Source organism: Haliotis rubra, unplaced genomic scaffold, assembly GCF_003918875.1.
Source record: "Haliotis rubra isolate DU_JTF1 unplaced genomic scaffold, ASM391887v1 Scf2, whole genome shotgun sequence".
In the NCBI taxonomy this organism is placed as follows: Eukaryota; Metazoa; Mollusca; class Gastropoda; order Lepetellida; family Haliotidae; genus Haliotis; species Haliotis rubra.
This window is the reverse complement of record NW_025766002.1, coordinates 5,119,860-5,136,778: the sequence shown is the minus strand read 5'-3', so window position 1 is coordinate 5,136,778 and position 16,919 is coordinate 5,119,860. Positions and strand designations below refer to the sequence as shown.

At 40.0% G+C, this 16,919-nt stretch overlaps 1 long non-coding RNA gene across 2 annotated transcripts; it reads right to left on the bottom strand.

The window, feature by feature from the left end:
- Positions 1–1,607: 1,607 nt before the first annotated feature.
- LOC124275409 lies at positions 1,608–16,597 on the bottom strand. 2 transcript variants are annotated; one of them, XR_006898264.1, is made up of 3 exons: positions 16,127–16,597; positions 10,309–10,512; positions 1,608–1,708 (listed from the first exon to the last, which is right to left on the bottom strand). It is a non-coding gene; the product is annotated as an uncharacterized LOC124275409 (long non-coding RNA). The 2 variants fall into 2 exon arrangements; XR_006898263.1 differs by lacking the exon at positions 1,608–1,708 and adding an exon at positions 7,495–7,558.
- Between the last annotated feature and the right edge of the window lie 322 nt (positions 16,598–16,919).

Below are 16,919 nucleotides of genomic sequence, written 5' to 3'. Positions count from 1 at the left end.
CAGTACAAATCGTAATGGAAACAAGACAGCACTAACTATTAATAAATATAACCAGTTATAATTACTGGTTGAGCGTACCTTTAGAAAACAGGAAAATCTTACAAAAAATCACCCAGTCACAACTGTCAGAATATTCAGTCTGCACTGAGTGCTTGTTAAGCTACGGATCCTGATTTGGTGTGGTGTAACCTCAAGCCTATTTTCAGAAAAAAAATTTCAACATTTTCTCTTGTCACATTTTATTACCATACCATGTCACAATTCTATCATTCATTATGGTCTGCTACTTAATATATCCAACAGAGACGATATGCATATACTGTTGGCAACAGTTCCCGGAATCAAAGTGCATCATAAGATGAAAGCAGGTAAACTGCCATTCCAGTCAGTTCCTCTTCCGCAGACAGTAGGTCTGTAGACTAACCTTGGCATCATATTCTGTGAAGTCCTGTGGCATCGCGTCTTTGTCAGCGTCACCACCGTGGGCCTCGCTGAAGTCGTACACGTACTCGTCCAGATACTCCACGTCGCAAATGTCGCCTGTGATAAAACAACGAGCTAGGCTGTCTGATAAACTAGCGAATCTGTCATGAAACAGTGATACAAATCCTGATGCAATTCACCGAAACACTGATGTTGTGATACAATATATGGAGTCACACATATGCAGTTTAATCGCTAATAACGATGATGAAGGCAGTGTAACACATACTTATATTCCTAATAAAGAAATGATGTGTACAGAGTAGGGCTGGCTAAAATGACTGTGGAAAATGGTGATTACTTTCAGACTTTTTGGGGGCATTTTTGCTGAAAATTACGTCTCCGATATTCACACATATGAAGTCTAATCGGTAATAAAGATGATGAAGGTACCGTGAGACATGCTGTATTCATAATAAAGAAATGATTTCAGCCAGTATGTGTACAGCCAAGGGCTGGCTAAAAGGATCGATAATAAAAAGATATTAATGATTTTCGATAATATCACACATGAACTTTTGTGACAGAAACAAGTTTTAATTTTCTCACACGACATACAATTTTAGGGCTTTATTCATGGTCTGCGTCTTAATTATGTTCAGGACTCCCTGTGGTGGGACAGCCGGAGGCAAAGCAGGTCTTTTACAGAATGCCCCTTTGGCAAGACCCGCATACATTGAGAAGCTGCAACCTAGGGTTCAAACCCGTGATCACAGGATTCGGGGAAGCTTAAGGAACGCAACTCTAATTAGCAAACTACAGCACCTTAGACGAATAGATGTGGTGTTACTAAAGCAACATAATCGTATGAATAGGGATTTACCGTATCATCCATTCAACTGTTCTTCACTGAAGTGATAAGGAGCCCCTGTCATGAAGGACACATATGTCAGTAATCCCACTAGAAACAATCTGAGCACAGCCCGACACTGGTTTTTTGATAGCCACACACATCCCTCACGGGGCGGTGGGGTAGTCTAGTGGTTAAAGCGTTCGCTCGTCACGCCGAAGACCCGAGTTCGAATCCCCACATGGGTACATTGTGTGAAGCTCATTTCTGGTGTCCCCCTCCGTGATATTGCTGGAATATTGCTAAAAGCGGCGTAAAACCAAACTCACTCACTCACTCACATCCCTAACCTCTTCTGTAGACCCTCCTCCTATTGACCTCACCTCACTGGAAGCCCCTCCCTCGCATCAAGCCCTTCTACCGAACCGACGCCGTCTAACCAATCCTAAAACCTCACGTTATGTCTGAACAACACGTAAATATCATCATAAACAACATACATTCATGACATGTAATGCAAAAAATGAAAATTAATGAAAGAGTTAACAGCCGCAGTGATTACTTTGAGAGGCGTTCGTAGTAACGAGTCCATATAAGGAATGTCACATGATCATACTCGTGATCTCTTGCATGGTGTGTGACCCAACCATAGGTCATAGATCATGCAATATCATACGAGACACACTACGAGAACTGATTATGGCATTATGTTCTGACTTCAAACTCTCTGTTCCAATACACGAAATCTCTAGACAATACCTTTCGTGCCACGCTCGTTTTAAGGGTCGTTTTGCTTAAGTGAATGTCCTCACGGATAACGTTTAAACCACGCCCACAGAAGCGGGCTGCTCTTTCATCACAACCTACGGAATGTAGGGGAATCCCCGTCACAGTGGAGGGAATTACCTCCCTTCTCACCTTTGTCATCATACACAAAGCCCTTCAGCGTACATATCCATCGCCCAAACAACCATGTGAATGAAAAGGCAAACATACTCGTTCACCTGTTTCACTCTAATCAGATTCATACAGATTGCACATTAGGTTTAAGATGACCCTAAAAGCTACACAGTGAATTCTTAATAGTCAAAATATATCTACTTGAATTATAACTTACTTATCAATATATTGCGTTCAGAAATTACCTTTCCGATTCACGCCAGGAATACAACATGGTTACAAAGCCCTAATAAACAAGTATTCATAACAAACTGAAGGCCATCAATCAATCCACTGTATTACACATGTTTACATATACGTGTAAAGCATCTAAACATGGACGTCGTTGTAGACAGAAATTCACAAAAGTTTAGTAGTAGAGAAACATTTTGATTGAAACAATAAGAACGGTTTATAGAAATTTGAGCTGGTAACAAAAGAGGATATCAGGTATTTGTATCTCTCATTTCTAAAACATTAAAAGGTCATGGTTTGTATAGGTTTGACAGTATCTTTGCTTGTGGGGAATATTTTCTGATTTTGATTGATAATTTATTCGTAGATTACAGTGGAGCCTTTTATAGCGGCATGCAGTCGTATTTCAGAGAATATATCAAAACGTTTAGTTTTCTGGTACCGATGGTCATACAAGATTATTTTTGTCTGATACAGATGATAGAAAGCTTGTTGTTGAACGTTGTTAGATTCCTCTGTATAGCATTTATAAGAGCAGAACGTCTTAAGGTACGTTTATGTCTCAGATAGTTTATGAAAAGTTTACGAAGCAAAATATTACGCACTGTTCAAGCTAAACAATAAAGTTACATTCAATAAGCAAATGAATATTTCTTACACGTTTGTATAAGAAATACATACTAGCTTGTAATTGATAATACAAGTAGTTTTGGTCCGCTTTTAGCAATATTCCAGACGGGGACACCAGAAATGGGCTGAACAAATTGTACCCATGTCATTGTAATTCTATACCCCACCGCCCCTCTATACTACAAGTTGTTAGCAGGCCTTGATGGCTGAAGTTTCTGAAAAAGTAAGAAAGTCTCTTGGGTCAATTTCATTATTTTATAGAGATGATTTAAGATCATTTTCCTGTAAATTATGTTTATTTCAGAGACTTAATGTCAGTCTAGTGGAATGATTGACAGAACTTTGTCTAGCAGCGGCATAAGAGCGGTTTCAACTGAAGATCGCTGTATTTATTTTGATTTACAATCTCAACTGGCTCATAACCCACTTTTATTTTTGTAACTGCCATATGTAACTTTTCACGTTGTTCATTTTAATTGCCGTTTCATTTCAGAATTATTATCCAAGGAATTAAGTGCATTTTATAATTCAAGAGGTCTATCTGCTTCGAGCATCCGGTCATGGGACTGTCTATCATTTAGTTCAGCACAAGATTTTCTGTTGTTGTACATAGTTTGTACTTTAAGGCCGCACTCAGCAATATTCCCGCAAAATGGCGGCGTTGTACAAAGACTTGATTACATTAAATAGGATTCTATTTACGTTATGGCTTAAAGGTTCTTCAAACAGTACTGAAAACTATGAAAGCACACACAGTTTATGTGTTCTTGTATGTTGTATATCAGAAAGTCTATAGATATGTTCTTGTATGTTGTATATCCGAAAGTCTTTAGATATGTTCTTGTATGTTGTACAGCAGAAAGTGTATGAAACGTAACTTTGTGATATGTCGCAGAAATTCCTCCCTCCAACCACCCTGGTTATGTTACAGTGGTTGGGTGAGTGAATATTGCTTAACGCCGCATCAGCAATGTTGCAGCTATTCGCGGCGAGTTATGGTACAGGATCGCCGATGACACTGGTACTGACTTAACTTGGTCTCCACTACAGATGTAAACAGTTTACTAATACGTCGTTTTTTGTGAGGATTTTGCAGGATGTTTATGCTCGATACCATAAATACATCGTCCTTCGTTGATCTTAATCGCGCTGTTAGCTGGAATGTTGCTGAGTGCGACGTAAAACTAAACTCACTCACTCACTCATCGCACTGTAAAGTCGTCCGTCACATGAACTGTCTTTTCACCCTTGCAACATTTAAAACACATGGTCATTCACTATAAAACCCCGGTACCAGGAATTCCCAGTCATGACTATCCTCAGAATTAGATTTAATTTGATGTAAAGGGCAAAACAGCTGTGAATAGGAATGGACCACTGAAAACACAGGGATGACACCAGGTGTTCTAAAACATGGTTCTGCCCTATTTGTAGGACCCACCATTCACACGCTATGTCTACAAAGCAAGGATTAACAGATCCACGTCCAACAGCAGTAATTCTGCGACAAGTAAACAAACCGACATTTGAAGGAAAACCAAGTTCTATGGATAGTCAATTCTTTATTTGGTGAAGGTACTTACACCGGTATCAAGCATGTGATGATAACTAATGACCTATATGGACATGTTCAGGACATGTACCACTTACCTGTTATATTACAAAGATGGCTACTGGACCTCCTTCTAACCTGAACCCCAGGTCCTCCTGTAATGAGGTCGCCTGGCTAATGGCCTGTATGGACATGTACAGATACCACTCACCACGCTGCTATGTTACAGTGCAGGTGAAAGATGGCTACTGACCTTCCTTCAAACCTGACCCCCAGGTCCCCCTGTACTGAGGTCGCCTTGCTAATGACCTATATGGACAGTTACAGATACCACTCACCACGCTGCTATGTTACAGTGCAGGTGAAAGACGGCTTCTGAACCTCCTTCTAACCTGACCCCCCAGGTCCTCCTGTACTGAGGTCGCCTGGCTAATGACCTATATGGACATGTACAGATACCACTCACCACGCTGCTATGTTACAGTGCAGGTGAAAGATGGCTACTGAACCTCCTTTTAACCTGACCACCCAGGTCCTGTACTGAGGTCGCCTTGCTAATGATCTATATGGACATGTACAGATACCACTCACCACGCTGCTATGTTACAGTGCAGGTGAAAGATGGCTACTGAACCTCCTTTTAACCTGACCCCCCAGGTCCTGTACTGAGGTCGCCTTGCTAATGACCTATATGGACGTGTACAGATATCACTCACCACGCTGCTATGTTACAGTGCAGGTGAAAGATGGCTACTGAACCTCCTTCTATCCTGCCCCCCAGGTCCTGCTGTACCAGCGAGACTATATATATTTTGTAGATTATCCCTGGCTGTACTGAGGTCGCCTGGCTAATGACATATATGGACGTGTACAGATACCACTCACCACGCTGCTATGTTACTGAGTGCAAGTGAAAAATGCAGCGGAAGGAGACTAAAGTTCAAAGGGGACATAAAAGTTGACAAACAAAAGGACACAACTAACATCTATATTTATATTGTCACGCCACTTAAAGAGTCTCAAACCTGACAAAAATACAACTGTTAACTCCCAACATGATTCTGACACTTTGGTGTACCCCACCCGCCTGCTTTCCCGATCGCTACGCTACCATTGCATGGAATCGATTGAAACTTAATGTAAGTATAATCATGGATGATTGGCCTATCGACCACCGCTCATGACACCTACCAATTCTTTATTGTTATTTCTGCAAGTCGACTGAAAGCCGATTTTGACCCTCAACTAAACGATCTCGTCTTAAATGGATGACGAAAGGTCAGCAAAAACGGGTGTGTGGTCGAAACAAGCCCTCTGATTGGTCGACCCAAAGCAGGCGGGTGGGGTACACCGAAGTGTAGACCTTGTCATGATTTACTTACTGTTAAGCATTTTGAGTCGGGGGCATCTCAAAATTCATCTTTTTTTCTAATCCTTATCCTCGCAGACACGAGGGCCTGGGACTGGGACTGGATACTTCGAAGCTTGTCCTGCATAACCTGAAATAATAATGAAAAGAATGACCTCAACTTACTCCTGTTGAGTAGGGGCTGTTCTGGTTTAATAGAAAACAAGAAACGAAAGTCGTCGTTACATCGGCAAAATGTAAACAGTGAAACACACCCTATTTTAAAAAATGACGTGCGTTGATATTTGGTGTCACCTCACTAACATGGATCAAAATGACCACATTTATTGAATCTAGTTAGGATCTCTATTTTAGCAAATGTGATTGCACATACATTTATCGATGATGTGGCCCATTTTCACCTGTGGTATGCTGGAACTAAACTGAACGAGCAGTAATAGTGACTAGAAAATAGTACTTTTTATCTGTAAATGATGTTCTGAAATACACGCTCCCAGGTGAGGCTTAAGTTTGCTAAAGTCACGTTTAGTAAAGAACAGTTATCAATATTTCATATGCGTCTATTTTCCTATTGTCATACACATAAAAAACTGTAGCTGTTTAAGGGGGTGGGGTGAGGTGAGGAATGGGGTCCATTCAATTTGGGAACCTGTTGGTATTAAAACCACAACAGTGAACTAGTCAACATATTCAGAGCAAACATAAGCATAATCACTGTTTGTGTGTTGAACTATGTATGTGTACACTGCTGTAAAGTATAATACAGTACAGCAAAAGGAATTGTATTTTTATGGGTAATGTATGTATCTTTAAAGTCATGTATGAACATACTGATCATACTGTGTATTTTCTTATTTTCAGTTTAGTCAAATACTGTGTCAAATTCATTGTATTGAGCAGTGTAATTGTGGATTGTTTTGTATACAGATAATTTCTTTCACCATATTTATTATAATCATAAACATTTGGAATAATATTGGAATGATAACTTTTTCATGTTGTTTTGCAAACCGATTCAGACACTTAATATGCAACAACATTCTGTGAAAAATGACTATGTATATGGATCTGTTTATAAACTTTTACAAATGATATGTGCCAAAGTAACTCAAGATAATGAATATATTTTTACTGTTTTATCATCCCACCGAGAGTCGAGAATGTCACAAGCACATCCACAGTTAAAAACATGGATGAATTATGACCTCATTATGTATTAGAAAACAAATAGATAATAAATGGCTTTTATATTTACAAAACTATATAGAGGCTTAATATAGGCATGACAAACCCTGTAATTAACATCATTCATATGGATCTAAAAGTTCTCTCCAAGTTTTTTTCACTGGGCGATCGAAAATGTGACCGGTAAAAATACCATTGATCGTCACAGCAGTCGATATGTGGACGCATCGACAGCAGTTGATACTTGGTGTCATCGTCGGCACTTCTGTATGCACGTAGCCTATTGGTCCCAACACTAATACATCCATGTTGAGGTGGCGCATATGTTCAGAGAATAATTCGACCTTCTTTACACATCCCTCTACGCAGATTTTCAACATATCCTGGTTTTCATTGAAAGTTAAGAAGGATATTACTGAGACGAACAAAGAGTCATTGTAAGTTACATGTTACATACATGTCAACATTGTTTAAGTCGAATATTGCAATGATTATAGTTGTATTGTCAGTTTTCTTCCTGCTGTAATTGTATCAACAATGTGGATAACAATTACTATAAGTTGTCTTCTTATGCATGGTCATATTTGAAATAGAGAGCTTTTATGGTACTTTTAATGTCAATATCTGTGTGTTGTGATTACATTAGCGTTGTGGATTTTCGCATACCAATTACAACATTTGCCCATACGTATTTACAACTGTTAAGTGAATGTTTTGATTGCACTGCCCACAAAACCCTCAGACAAACTGACCAAATTTCGTCCTTCTGTTGGATGTCAAATGTTGGCTTTGATGGCTTCTGAAGAAGGAAATGCCAATTCTTTGAACATTCTTATACCTTTGTAAAAGTTTGATGCAGAGTTTTGTCATACAGGAAGCTTGCGCAGGTAAACAGTGAATATATACTCATGCCAATAATGGTTGTCACCCCCTTCAATGTTTGTAATTGGAGAGGGGGTGTGGGGTGGGTGTGTGAGGTCGGTGTGGGGTTGTGGTGGGGAGGGGGTGACAACCATTATTGGCATGAGTATATATGTGTAAGAGACAACACAATTCACACTGTTGATAAGTATGTATTAGACCCAACTATCTCATATATGAAACAAAGATCCTTTCATATTAGGAGATTGAGTTTTTATAGATAATCATAGTAAAATGTATTATTAGGTTATGGACTCGTGTATGTCTGTTTAAAGACCATCTGCTCCATTTACTAAGCCTTAACCAGTGCACATACATGTATATAACTAAGCGGTTCAGACCCCTAATTGTATCTTATTTCAAGCATTATACTTTTAATGTCATTGTTTTCTCGTTGTTACACACGATGTGGATAAGCTCATATATGGTTGTACACGGCATACAGTGTGAAGTAGATGATATTTTTGTTGGTCACACTGTCAAAACACATTTTCCTGATCTGATTTCACCTCTATCCCAGTTGATACATGTCGGTTCGATGGTTTATAAAGGGGATATCACCAGTATTTGAACATTCATATAATAGGTAAAGAAAGTACTCATACCTTTCGCTCATATGACGACCTGCATGTGTGTGAATGTGTATGTGCGGCTGCTTGTACTAGCCCAGACTGAAGCTGGTTTTATAGTGCTAGCCCACTGAGATACCATGCCGTAGTGAAGCATGAATACCCCACTCAGACACATTATACTGACTCCGAGCCGACCAGTCCTTGTTGTACCCATTAATGCCGAGCGCCAGGCAGGGACCAACGAGTACCATATTTTAACGTCTTTTGGTATGACGCGGTCGGGGATCGAACCCGCGACCTTCCGCACTCCGGGCGGACGCTCTAACCACTACACCACGGAGGCGGTTTAATTCTACTGAAAAAGATGCATTTCACCTAAATATGAATTTGGTTTCGTGATTTGCATAAAGTTGTGTTGTTCAGCTTTATTGTAAACTTTTTTTCGCCCTTTGAAAATGACTTAAGACCACATTGAGAAATAAAATGCGTTTCAAAATTCCTGGATCCGACCATGCTATAGATTTTCTGATGTACAACATACAAGAACACAAAAACTGTGTGCTTTCATAGATTTCAGTACTGTTTGAAGAACCTTTAAGCCATAGCGTAAATAGAATCCTATTTAATGTAATCAAGTCTATGCATCACCAATCCCCACGCCGCTATATTACATTGCAGGTGAAGGATGGCCACTGAACCTCCTTCTAACCTGACCCCCCAGGTCCTCCTGTACTGAGGTCGCCTGGCTAATGACCTATATGGACATGTACAGATATCACTCACCACGCCGCTATGTTACAGTGCAGGTGAAAGATGGCTACTGACCCTCCTTCTAACCTGACCCCCAGGTCCTCCTGTACTGAGGTCACCTGGCTAATGACCTTTATGGACATGTACAGATACCACTAACCACGCTGCTATGTTACAGTGCAGGTGAAAGATGGCTACTGACCTCCTTCTAACCTGACCCCCCTGGTCCTGTACTGAGGTCACCTGGCTAATGACCTATGTGGACGTGTACAGACACCACTCACCACGCCGCTATATTACAGTGCAGGTGAAGGATGGCCACTGAACCTCCTTCTAACCTGACCCCCCAGGTCCTCCTGTACTGAGGTCACCTGGCTAATGACCTATATGGACATGTACAGATACCACTAACCACGCTGCTATGTTACAGTGCAGATGAAAGATGGCTACTGAACTCCTTCTAACCTGACCCCCCAGGTCCTCCTGTACTGAGGTCACCTGGCTAATGACCTATATGGACATGTACAGACACCACTCACCACGCTGCTATGTTACAGTGAAGGTGAAAGATGGCTACTGAACCTTCTTCTAACCTGACCCCACAGGTCCTGTACTGAGGTCGCCTGGCTAGTGACCTATATGGACATGTACAGATACCACTCACCACGCTGCTATGTTACAGTGCAGGTCAGCATGCAGCGGAGGGAGACTAAAGGTCAAAGGGGACATTAAGGTTGACAAACAAAAGGACCCAACTAACATCTGTATGCATATTGTCCAGCCACTTAAAGAGTCGAAAAATCTGACAAGAATACTACTGAAAATTGACAACATGATCTAGAGGATTTTTCAAACGATATCTTTTACATGTTGATAATCCATATGAATACACATATGAATTGAGAACTGGAATTTGACTTACTTTTTCAGCAACTGTATTCAGTTTTAGACTGAGTCGTCACTTCTCTCAGCTTTTCTAAATGTAACACTGTTGGTCCTCACGGAGTCTTCATAACCCAAGGGGTACACGTTGGGCCTTTCTCCAGGGACACAGGTATAGCAGCTCCGATGACTGTAGTGACGATGCTGGGACGACAAGGCCTCGTGTTTTTTCGAGGATTAAAGACTAGAAAGAAAAAAAAATTGAGATGCCTCCCGACTCGAAATGCTTCCCAGTACAATAAATCATGACAATACAAGGCCAGACACTTCGGTGTACCCCACCCGCCTGCTTTGACGATCGCTACGCTACCATCGCATGCAATCGATTAAAACTTAATGTAAATATATCATGGATGGTTGGCCTATCGATCACCACTCATGACACCTACCTGATTCTTTATTGTTATTTCTGCAAGTCGACTGAAAGCCGATTTAGACCCTCAACTAAACGATCTCGTCTCAAATGGATGACGAAAGGTCAGCGCAAACGTGTGTGTGGTCGAAGCAAGCCCTCTGATTGGTCGACGCAAAGCAGGCGGGTGGGGTACACCGAAGTGTCGGCTTTGTGATGATTTATTATACTGTGAAACATTTCGAGTCGGGGGGCATCCCAAAATTCATTTCTTTCTAATCCTCGCAAAGACACGAGGGCCTGTGACTGGGACTGGATACTTCGAAGCTTGTTCTGCATAACCTGAAATAATAATGAAAAGAATGACCTCAACTTACTCCTGTTGAGTGGGTGCTCTTCTGGTTTAATAAAAAGCAAGACACGAAAGTCGTCGTTACATGGGCAAACTGTAAACAGTGAAACACACCCTATTTTAAATAAAGACATGTGCATTGATATTTGATGTCACCTCACTATTGTCACGAAATGGTAGACATAAAACATAGATCAAAACGACCACATTGCTTGAATCTAGTTAGGATCTCTATTTTAGCAAATGTGATTGCACATACATTTATCGATGATGTGGCCCATTATCACCTGTGGTATGCTGGAACTAAACTGAACGAGCAGTATTAGTGACTAGAAAATAATACTTTTTATCTGTAAATGATGTTCTGAAATACACGCTCCCAGGAGAATCTTAAGTTTGCTTAAGTCACGTTTAGTAAAGAACAGTTATCAATATTTCATATGCGTCTATTTTCCTATTGTCATACACATAAAAAACATGTAGCTATATCTGGGGGTGGGGTGGGGTGAGGGATGGGGTCCATTCAGTTTTAGAACCTGTTGGTATTAAAACCACAACAGTGAACTAGTCAACATATTCAGAGCAAACATAAGCATAATCACTGTTTGTGTGTTGAACTATGTATGTGTACACTGCTGTAAAGTATAATACAGTACAGCAAAAGGATTTGTATTTTTATGGGTAATGTATGTATTTTCAATGTCATGTATGAACATACTGATCATACTGTTTATTTTCATATTTTCAGTTTAGTCAAATATTGTGTCAAATTCATTGTATTGAGCAGTGTAATTGTGGATATGTTTGTATACAGATCATTTCTTTTACCATATTTATTATAATCATAAACATTTGGAATAATATTGGAATGATAACTTTTTCATGTTGTTTTGCAAACCGATTCAGACACTTAATGTGACAACATTCTGTGAAAAATGACTATGTACATGGATCTGTTTACAAACTTTTACAAATGATATGTGCCAAAGTAACTCAAGATAATGAATATATTTTTACTGTTATATTATCCCACTGAGAGACAACAATGTCACAAGCACATCCACAGTTAAAAAATGGAAACTTGATGAATTATGACCTCGTTATGCATTAGAAAACAAATAGATAATAAATGGCTTTATATTAACAAAACTATAGAGGCTACACATTGGCATGACAAACCCTGTAATTAACATCATTCATATGGATCTACAAGTTTTCCCCTATATTTTTTTTCACTGGGCGATGAAAACATATATCCGCTAAACCTACCATGTAACGGTGGAAGATACGGGACACAATCGGCTATACCTTCGTCATCAAATTCGCTAAAACAGAGATGCTAACTGTATATAAATTAACCAATGAAGTCATGCAGCGTATCAAGGTTGATCGATTGACATATACACATGCAAACTAAAGATGTAGTTGTAATATCGATCACAATACAGCCTGGTCTTTTATTACGCCTAGTTGGCTATCGCAGGCTGTAAAGAGCGTTGCTCAAAACAAGTACCCGTGTACACGCCATTCCGTGTAGTTGACAGCGTTTGGGAAGACATGTAAGGTAATGTCAGCTATCTGAGCACTCCATCGGAAAAATAAGAAGGATATTACTGAGACGAACAAAGAGTCATTGTAAGTTTCATGTTACATACATGTCAACATTGTTTAAGTCGAATATTGCAATTATTATAGTCGTATTGTCAGTTTTGTTCCTGCTGTAATGGTATTAATAATGTGGATAACAATTACTATAAGTTTTCTTCTTATGTATGGGGATAATTGAAATAGAGAGCTTTTGTGGTACTTTTAATGTCGATATCTTCGTGTTGCGATTACATTAGCGTTGTGGATTTACACGTACCAATTACAACATCTGTCCATACGTATTTAGAACTGTTAAGTGAATGTTTTGATTGCACTGCCCTCAAAACCCTCAGAGAAAATGTCGCCGTCATGTTGGATGTCAAATGTGGGCTTTGATGGCTCCTGAAGGGGGAAATGCCAATTCTTTGAACATTCTTATGCTTTGTAACTATTTTGATGCACTGTTTTGTTATGCAGGAACCGTGCACAGGTAAACAATGAGGAATATATATGTGTAAGAGACAACGCAGTTCACACTGTTGATAAGTATGTAGGAACCCAACTGCCTCAGGTATGAAAAGACGAAAATTAGGAGATAGAGTATTTATAGATAATGATAGTGAAGGGTATTAGTAAGTTGGAGACTTGTGCATGTCTGTTTAAACACCAACCCACAGTCAAACTGACGAAATTCCGTCCTGCCAAATGCTGGTTTTCATGGCTACTAAAGAGGGAAATGACAATTATTGGAAGTGTGAGTGTGTGTGTGTGTGTGTGAGTGTGTGAGAGAGAGAGAGAGTGTGTATTTGTATTGTGTGTGTTTGTGTGTGTGTGTGTGTGTGTGTGTGTGTGTGTGTGTGTGTGTGTGTGGTGATTCTGGTCTAGTAAGGTGGGGGAGGGAGGTCATCAATTTTGTACACTTAAACGGGGGTGGGGGGGGGGTGGGGGTGTCAGCAAAACTCAGATTATGCAAACAATATCATGTGTAACATGAGAAGGGAGTATCATTGATTTTGTATACCACATACGGGGGTCACATAATTCGTATATAAAATAAAGGTGGGGTGGGGGGAGCATTCACACTGTGTATGCATCTCCATATAAATCATCATCACCCCCTAGCCATACATTATATTAGAAGAGTCAGTTTTTAAAGATAATGGTAGTAAAAGGTATAAGTAGACACTTAACCCCAACTGCCCCATTTACTGAGACGTAACCGATCCACGTATATAACTGAACGGTTCAGACCCCGAACTGTGTGTAGAAGAGACACCAACAAGCTTTTAACACCCGTCAGCCAGTGTCTTATTGCAAGTATTATAGTTTCAATGTCATTGTTTTCTCGTTGTTATTTCATAAACGGTGTGGATAAGAATATATGTATGCTTGCATATTGCCAACTGTGTGAGGTAGAGTGAGTGAGTTATATTTTACATCGCATCAGTAATATTGCAGCCATATAGAGATGAGAACAGGTTCAATATATAGAAATGTCTATCTGCAAAGGACAGTAACACAGTATGTTCAGTATCACAGTTTAGGTATAACAAACACATTTTTAATTCAAAACATTATTTTCCTTGACTATCATTTAGTATATATTAAAACTAGGCTACAGACCCTAGTTAGACCACCTTCCAGGGGATCAAAGGGACTTAACGGTACTTCTGCTTCCTACACGATTCCCGGGAGGATTTACCTCATCACTCTGGCTACCAGTGGCTGTGTCAAAAGCTTATCAATGTTAAAAAACCTTCACTGTAATCGAGCAATGTAAAATACTAGTTGATGTTCTTTACTTTCGTTCTTTGATTTAGTTGGACTCTGGACACTGCCAGGGGGACAATACATACACGCTACGTTAACCCCCTGAGTGGCACTGCCATCAGTTATCTCAGTTCGTGATAGCATCCAACTAATTTTAAAACAATTTAAACGCGAAAAATTATTAAATAATTATTTAAAAAAAACATGAATTAATTGGCATTTGTAAACAGATCCTGCCAAGAAGATAATTGATAATAACTATTCCATATGAGAGAAACATCTATACAGTGAAGTGGATTATATTTATGCTGATTACACTGACAAAAACATCGTCCGGATCTGATTTCACCTTTATCCCAGTTGAAACATGTCGATTCCATGGGCTATAAAGGGGATAACACCAGTATTTGAACGTACATATTATAGTGAGTGGGTGAGTTTAGTTTTATGCCGCTTTTAGCAATATTGCAGCAATATCATGGCGGGGGACACCAGAAATGGGCATCATACATTGTACCCATGAGGGGAGTCGAACCCTGACAAGCGAACGCCTTGACTACTATGTTACCCCACCGCCCCTATTCGTATTACAGGTAAGGAATGTACACATACGTTTTCGAAACGATCTCAGGAAGAAAGCAGTAGCATCTGGTCCGGATTACTCTGCCGACTTAATTCACAGTTGTTATGGGAATTTAAAGCTTAGCTCATTTACAACAGCAGTACGGCTGGGTACGCAAAGACGGGTCTTCTTTAAAAACTGGCAACCCCACCGCCCCCATTTGTGTGAGTGCGTGCGTGCGTGCGTGCGTGCGTGCGTGCGGGCAGACAGCTGGTTGTTTTCAGTAATGTTAGGTCAGCGGGCTTAGTATATTTTATACGTCTGCATGTGAAAAATGTCTGTGTGGTCGTAAAGGAAATAGCTCCTGCTGAGTGTGACGAGTCTGTATAATATCCATAACAGCACGTTTCCAAGTCCGTGTCTGACACCTCTCAAGAATAAGCATAGGTTCTTTTGCACGAATCCATATGTGCTAGCAATCAGACACATCATATTCTGCTTTTTTTAATTGATGTAAATCGTAGTTGCTTAAACAAATTACATGTAAATAACACATGGAGTTCATATTTAATATAGGGGCGGTTGGGTAGCCTAGTGGTTAAAGCGTTTGCTCGTCACGCTGAAGAATCGGGTTCTGTTTCCCACATGGGTACAATTTGTGAAGCCTATTTACGGTGTCCCCCTCAGTGATATTGCTGAAATAATGCTAAAAGCGGCGTAAAGCCAAACTCATATTTAATAGCCTGTTAACCATCTAACTCGCGTACTCGCTGTTGTACCGTCCAATCTGGACATGTAAGTCTAGATTAACGTACCTACATTTTGGAAATACCGATTTACAATTGACTGGTAGACAGTATAAAGCTGGCAGTTATAAACATGGGAGAGGCTGGTGATGTAATGCCATTGCCAACAATGAGCCCAGGCTTGGTTAACGCTCAGTCTCTGGAAATATAATTTGGACAGAAACAAACAACTCCATTTAAACTGATAGGAGCCTCGCAGATTCAGATGCTTTCAAACATACGCTTTGTGTCTGTATGGTCTATAGTATTTACACGATAGGATTTATCAAATAAATGAATAATTGTAAATATTCGAGGGAAGTTAAATATGTCCGTTTTGGCAGAATGATTTTGTGGGTCAATGTTTTTTTCTTTACTTAAGCAGCTTACCTGCACAGAAACTTTCGAGCATATAATAATTATCATGAAAGCAATATGGCGGAAGGTTGATATTCCCCTCCCGCCACGAGGCAAACGACAGCAAATGTTTTGATTTGTAGTCAACACCGTAATGTCCATAACATTGTACAGTAATGACTGTTAAAAACGACTAGGGACGAATGATACACGTTGCTGGTTTACTGGAAGAGTCAGGATAGTATAGATCTACTACCTCCATTACATCCGAGGACATTTCCGGGTACTCCACTCACTATGAACTATACACAACTACACAGGGTAGATCCAAGACATTAGGGTATGATCCATGATACGTGGAATAATCTTGACCTGGTCACTGCTGGTCTAACACACTGACCAGTAACACAAATATACAAAACAGGTGTGTTGACGACGCAATATGTCGGCCAGAGTTATATATATCCCTATCCCTGCACTCTCCTACCCAGAGTTCCATGCGGCAAGCCAGCATAGTATCTCTGCCACAGGCCAGAAAAATGTGACGATCCGTCACATCTTGCAATGTCATTTCAATATAATGTACAGATTTCTTTCACTCTTTTATTTTTGACGAGTCTACACATCTAACTAAACATCTTTAATAGAAAGGTTTAGTTTCACTGAGAAAATATCCAAACACATGTAACACTATTTCGTTTTGCGTAGCGATCCTTTGTTTACATAGGTTGTACGGCTCCACGTGCTGTCATCGAAGCCGACGGAGAGCAAACGATGCAGCCAGTTTCATATCTAAATATATACTGTCATAGACCTAACTGTCGCA